This window comes from Triticum urartu, chromosome 4A, assembly GCF_056163025.1.
Source record: "Triticum urartu cultivar PI428250 chromosome 4A, HENAU_Tu73, whole genome shotgun sequence".
Lineage (NCBI taxonomy): Eukaryota > Viridiplantae > Streptophyta > Magnoliopsida > Poales > Poaceae > Triticum > Triticum urartu.
In genome coordinates this window covers 75,471,591-75,478,666 of record NC_141876.1, presented here as the reverse complement: position 1 = coordinate 75,478,666, position 7,076 = coordinate 75,471,591, and the positions used below count along the sequence as shown (strand labels likewise).

The window sequence follows — 7,076 nt, the reverse complement described above, 5'->3', positions numbered from 1 at the left end:
TCTCACATCGACCTATCCTACTGGTCGCTCATGACGGGAGGACCCCCATAGCGGGATCCCGGCGACCCCATCACCTTTCAGTGATGTATTTGCCATCCCAACCCTCACAGTAGCGCGCGGAAAAAGACATCATTTACTTGGCGAAGAACCTGTGGTGCATGGTGGTTTTGCGACTGACGTCACCCCCTGATTCTCCTTCTTTTTCAGAGAGGTGCTAGCCTTACTATTGGCAAACCTCTCCTCTAAGAATAAGAAAAGAGATAGAAAAAGAAAAAGCAACTGAAACCCTTCCATCCATCTTGAGATGGGGCGAGTTCAGGAAAATGACTTAAAACGGTGGATAGTAATGAGAAGTAAATTGGTATTAATGGGTGGATTTCGCGTAGCGAACCCCACTTTTGGAATAAATACAAAAAGGTAAAAGAAGCCAGGGAATTCGAAAAAAGGAAAATAAACCAACTCGGTGGAAAGATTTGGAAATTGTTCCCGGGGTGAACAAAGATATCGAAAGCCATAATAGCCCCGAATAGAAAAATAAATAGAAATGTGATTACTACTTCCCTCACGGTTTTTGGCCGCAGCAAGCATATATAGATCTGTATGGCTCCGTATAACAAAGCCGTCAATCTTAATAGGGGACGCTCTTCGAAAAGGGAGTAGAGTGACCCAAAGTGAACAGCAGCTTTCATTAAAAGCAAGCTACCAACGGTCACAATTCCCAGAAGACGCGCCGTGCACGGCCCCTGTTTTTTTTAAGACGGATGTGAAAATCAAGAAACCAAGAAGAAACCAATTAAGGAAAAATCCCCATCGTTGACCGAGATGGAGGTAATCTAACCATTGGAATATTTCCTTTCTGAAACCTGCTATCTTTCCACTTCTATCGGCTCACAACTTTTGGATCAATTCTGCGATAAGGCTGGATGGCCAAGGCGCCCTTTCGAGACTAGGACTCTCAGGTGGGTAAGATTCGGAAAACAGAAAAGCTAACCTGAATTCCTGCTTATCCCTAGGCTGCTGCTCTGTACTGCCTTCCCTCAAGTCGGTATCTTCTTCCATCATGAAAGTCGGTAAGCAATCTAGTCGGCAACAGGGAAATCAGGAACTCAAACTAATAGCTTCCTTGGTCTCTAAACAGAGCACTACACTAGATGAGGGAATCGATGGATGTGCACCTTTTAGGGGAAGAATGCCACAACCCTTCCTTCCGATACTTTGGGCCTTACAAGATTCTAGCACGTGTTGGTGCTGTTCCATATTAACACCGAGAGCTACCTTCAACTTCTCAAGTGCACCCTGTATTTTTCACGTCTCTAAGCTTCGACGTGTTGTTCCCCCGCCCACTGTCTCAGGTATCCTCTCGTTTACCATCTGAGACTGACAATCCCTCTGTCCCTATGCAAGTTTTGGTGAGTCGTTGGTATAAGTAATAAAGGGAGATCAAGTCCTGGAACAAGGCTTGATTCGCTGGTCCGAGTCGATGGCACTGGACAATACTTGGGAGGACCTCATCGACCTGAAGACTCGTTTTCCTTATGCACCGGCTTGGGGTCAAGCGCTTTCTCAAGGAAGGGGGAATGTTAGCGCTTCTACTTCGAATACTCGTGCCCCGATTACAACACAAGACGACGTCGGCCCACGAGCCATACCCAGGAAGAATACGAAGTCCAATTTCCTCAACCGCGCACACGAATAAGACGCGAGACAGTTTCTGAGGGATAGAAGTCTTGATCGGGCCAAGCCGGCATAACAGTTAGTAGTTCGCATTACTTTCTCTTCCGAAGCGCGCACATTCGAGTTCAGTATGGATGCACTGAGCGCTTAAGACCACTCGCTGGATGATATGGTCAATCATACTCCAGAGTGGGGACAGCATAACAATAACATTCTCTCTTTAGATTCGAGATGTATTGATCGAGACGTGCCTCACTCTAGTGAGGATTTGAGCTCCCCGATAGACGTAGGGCCCGCTCGGTACGCTGTCATTGTTTAGGGGGGTTCTTAATTATAGCATGAAAGTCCGAGTTGGAGGAATGATATTGGGCTTGAGAAGTGAGCAAGGAACCTGACATAACATTCCTATGGTTCCTCTGTCCCGGTCTTGCACCACTCTCATATCCATCAATCAATTTCATAGATAGTTACTATGGTTGTTTCTTCCTCCATTCACTAAAGCAAATGGAGCCTTTCCCTCCTCGAGTCAGCAAGCCAACTCGAGCGTTTTACCCTCGTGTCACTAGCGCAACACGAGCCATTCAAAAAAAAGTCTTGGAACTGAAGAGAAATCCATCTCTATACAAACTCTTTATGTTCTTGATATTGATTGAGTTACGAGAATGAAGAAGCGTAGCACACCTTTTCTCTCAATTCAAGTTTCCATTCAATAAGTGCATCAAGTATTTCGTATAGAAAGAAAAGGAACCACTTCTCTTCTCTTAAGTATATGAAAAATAGCTTTTTGGTCCCTTTCGTCCAGAGGTTAGGACATCGTCTTTTCATGTCGAAGACACGGGTTCGATTCCCGTAAGGGATAGGTACTTATTCCCGGCCGGCGGTATCAAGAACCCAGATAGTCAGTAGGAAACTCCAATCTGCAAGCGGAACAACGAGTTTAGAAGGCACGTTCTTGAAAGAGCAGGCTGACTATGAAACTCATATAAGGCTCGCGATCGGGTGCATTGTTGACTCGGGGGCGGTTCCATAGGCGGCTACTCTAAGACGGATCAAGTTGGGCTATATATTATGGCAAGTTGACCCTACTTTCCAATTTCGTAGATAGAACAGTTCTAGTAGAAGGTTAACCCGGCCTTCCTAAGAGTACTAGGTTAAAGGGGAGACCTCTAAAGCCCAGAAAGAACTATCCTATCCCTTTAGGAATCCAAAAGCGCCGTATCTGTGGATCACTGACGGCTATACCCAATGAGCAAAGTAGAAAGAGCCTAGGAAAATGCATCTTCTCCCTATTCAGTCAGCAGTTGTCCATCGACTAGTCTTACTTACCGCACCGCCCGGCGAAAAGGGATTTCTCAGTGATAGACCCACGAGAGCGTGTGTGCCAGTGACAAAAGAAGTGCGAGACGATCTGGGAAGTGAGGGATGCCCTTCCTGGGTATCACGAGCGGCGAGGCAGGTACGGCTGGAGGAAAAGCAAGGCAACAGGGTGCTAGGTTTAAGCAAGTATTGTCCGTCCGATCATTGGAATCGGCTTAGCCGAAAAAGGCAGATCTGGTTTCACTAGTAGGAAGAACACCCTTCTAAGGTGAAGGTATTCCATTTCTAAGAAGGAAGTTCTATATATTCGAACTAGAGAGAAGCTCTAAAATGGAAATCGAAAAGGAACCCCTTGTCCGTCCAGGTACTCACCCCGCCGGAACTCGCAATCAAACATAGGGTTGGCAAACTAGGAAGGCACAGAAAAGAAGGCAGTTGCGAAGGCGAGCAAGGTATTTTTGAATTTCCTCAAATTGATTCATCAATGAAGTAGTTGAATTGAAGTAAATGTGCCTACGAAAGAAGAGTTTTCGATATGGATATGCGAACAGGAAGAAAGCAAGCATATATTACTATTGCATTGGCAACGAACACCGTCAAACAAAGATAGCTGTTGAGGAGGAAGACCTAGATAGGGAGCCGGTTACGAATAAACCTGGGACTAGGAAACCCCGAACTACGAATGGAAACACTTTTTCAAGCAGGGGTAAACGGATCTGGTTAGGAAGCCGGAGATGGAAGAGAGGGTGTCGTGTCGGATCTTCAATCGGGGCAAACAACGGATGCTCGGGATAAAGCTGGACTTCGATTGGTTTTTGATGGATATGAGCTTTCCCTGAATAAGGATCCAAATATGCTTCCTAAAACAGCATGCGCAATGGTGGGCCGAGTACATAGCATAGCGTATATCAAGTATCCAACGCCTTCCGAATAAGGAATGGAAGCCGACTTAATAAAACTACATCTTGCTGATGTAGGTGTAGACAGGTATTCTAAAAGGAGTGACAATATTGGGTGTAAGGATTCTTCTATGCAAACATTGACCACTCGTATGGTAGCCTCACAACCATCTACAAGGGAGACTTCCACCTCAACCTGAAGTTCACCCACGTGGAGCCTTTACTAGTCGGAGTGGTAATACTACAACCGATCCTCTTCCCCAATGCCAGCGTTGTATGTACCACCTGCCTTCTACCCTAGCCGGCCCAATACCTTCTCCGCAGGGACCTCAACAGTCCACTACTTCTGCTGCACAGCCTAGTTCTTCTACACCAGCAGCTATTGCTCCTAATGATCCATCATCAATCTGCTTCACCTGTCAACCCGAAGCTGCCATTTCCAGAACGGTTTGTGAAGTCAACTGAAGACAAGCAGATTGCAAAGTTTCTGGATATGATGACAGATATGCAGATTACCACCCCCATCCTTGATGGTGTCTTACAGGTGCCGATGTATACACAGTTCTTTAAGGACCAGCTCGCAAAGAAGCGAAACATTAACGAGCCAGAACTGGTTACTCTTACTAAGGAATGTAGTGCACTCGTTCAAATAAGCTACCTCTCAACTTAGATGAGCCTGCCAGTTTCAGTATTCCATGCTTGATAGGAAGTCAAACTTTCCATGCTTTATGTGGTCTTGGGTCTACTGTGATTCCCTTCACTGTCTACGAGCCACTACCATTGGGTGATGTACGGCCGACTAGCATCACTCTCCACCTTGCCGATCAGGATCCGGCAGACATTTTGGGTGATATCCCTGCGATAGTTGGTAACTTCGCATTTCCAGTTGATTTTGTTGTCTTGGAGATGTAGGATAAGAGCTTTCCTATTTTTTTTTGGGGAGACCTTTTCTAGCTACTGCAGGGGCTGTCATCGATGTGAAAGATGCTAAGCTCACGCTTCAATTTGGTGAGGAGAAAGTCTCATTTGACATTAGGTATATCTTCCAACTCACCTTCCTCACTGTCCAGACCATAGTAAGCAATATGAAATGAGTCACTTAAGCCCTAGTAAAAGGCTACTCTTTGAATCCCCTCTTTAAGGCATATAAAATTAGTACTCTTCCTGAGCTAGCTTAAGCATATCTCGAGCGAGTGAGTTTCCCTCCATCAAGTTCTAAGCGATCAAATAAGGTCCTTGCTCTCGAGCCAATGCCAATACCAATAGATAGGGTCTAAACGAAGGATTAAAAGGAGGTTACCGGTTAAGGGCAAATGCAATCTCTGAGCCAGTTGGAGAAAAAAGGTAATCAAAGAAAGTTTCAGTTGGACTTTCCCTGCCAACCCTACCCAAATTTCATACCCTGCGGTTTTCGTTCCTCTATTGATATTTCGTTCCTCGAATCGAGACTTTCTTTGTCGAGGATCTCTGGTTTAGGGTACTCCATCGAGTTTCAGTTTCTTCTTCTAATGGCTGTGTCCGTCTAAGGTGGCTATTTGAGCGATTTAAGTATCGCGGTTGTCTTGAGCTCTGGATTGATGGATGGAAACCCGGGGCTGGGTTCGATTTCAACTCAATTTCAAGATTTGACACAGCAACACTTTCCATAACAACAGGGATTAAAAAACAGGTGATCAGGACTCGGATCCTGGGTATCTGTCTGACGTGTGATAAGGCGGGGACAGGATTCGAACCTGCAGTCTTCAGGTCATGAGCCTGATGAGTTAACCAATTCCTCTACCCCGCTTCTTCCCCTGATCTTTCTTTCCCTCTTCAGTGAGTGACTCGAAAGAACTAATTAAATAGGGGTTTTCGATCTGCTTTCTATACTAAAATTCGAGAAATCATTTTTTGATTCAGGTTGATTCGGGCAGTTCAGTATTGAATTATCCATCCTTTCGAGTACTAAAATGCAAGAAATCTCGTCGTTGCTACTACTTCCCGAATTCCAGTTGGCAAATACAATTATAGTTTGGAAGATCGCCTGAAGGTGTTAACTCTGAACCTGAAGAAACAGAGCAGGCAAGTTCAGAAGCAGAGAAGAGTCAGAAAAGCGGGGCAATAGCAATCATTGAAGCGGGGTAGAATGCATAAAATGCAATACGTTCCCCACGAGAGGCGAGGCACCTTAGGTGCAGACTCGCGACCGTGCTCCCAATCTGGATCTGGATATGAGATTGAATAAAGTTATGATATCGGATCGGAGTACCAATGCATCCGTACTGACTGGCAATAGTTGAGCCGCATAAAGCAAGCAGTTCGAGACTCAATATGCCCACCTTTTTGGTGTATCCGTAGCTTTCAAATACTTAGGTATCCCAATTCACCACAGGAAGCTCCTAAATAAGGAATCGTGTAGAAGACTGATTTTAAGCTAGAATGGGTCTTTCAACTGGTGCTTGATACGTGTTACTACGACGACCAAGAATCTTCACGGAGTGGAAGTAGCAATAAGTTTGAAGCTCGTTGGCTTTGTGCAGAAGCAGTGGAATGGAAAGCAATAAATTGTTTAAGAAGAAGTAAATAGTTCAGCTTGAAACCAAAGTCCAAAGTTCTTCCTTCATGCTTGCTTCCCAGTCGATGGCCCTACTTTCACCTTCCTCATCGATTTAGTGAACGATTGATGTACAGCGGGAAGAACCGCAGACGATACATCACCTTAAAAGCTACCTATACGTCCGTTTTTATATCCAAACAGAAGCCTCTATAGATGACCCGGAAGACAGACACGAGCAAACATCTCTGCGCAGAAAGCAACCGGGTTCAAACAGAGATTGACTATCTCCTTTTCTTGCTCGATCCTCTGGAAATCGTTTGGAAGGTAGATTTTGCGAATAACAAGTGTGATACTGATGACGTGCTCCTAAGGCGACTGCTTAGTCGACAAACCAACACTTATACGAATCGCTAGAGCTCTCGGGTGGGATCAACTAGCTTACCCAGGCACTGTTTGCTTCAGACATGGCTACAAGGAAAGCAGCAGTATCTTAGGACACACGGGTAAGCAGATCTTAGACTTAGTACACTCAACGCCAACAAGAATTCGGCCCTCCATACATATCAACACACCCGGGGGCTCTGTTTTAAGTGCAGTGAGAAATGGGGCCATGAACAACAAGATCCAGCTTTTAAATATGACACGGGGTA

General features: G+C 45.3%; 1 non-coding gene across 1 annotated transcript; it reads right to left on the bottom strand.

Annotated features, from left to right (window-relative positions):
- Window positions 1–5,602: 5,602 nt before the first annotated feature.
- TRNAM-CAU (transfer RNA methionine (anticodon CAU)) lies at window positions 5,603–5,676 on the bottom strand. The gene has a single exon. It is a non-coding gene; the product is annotated as a tRNA-Met (tRNA).
- Between the last annotated feature and the right edge of the window lie 1,400 nt (window positions 5,677–7,076).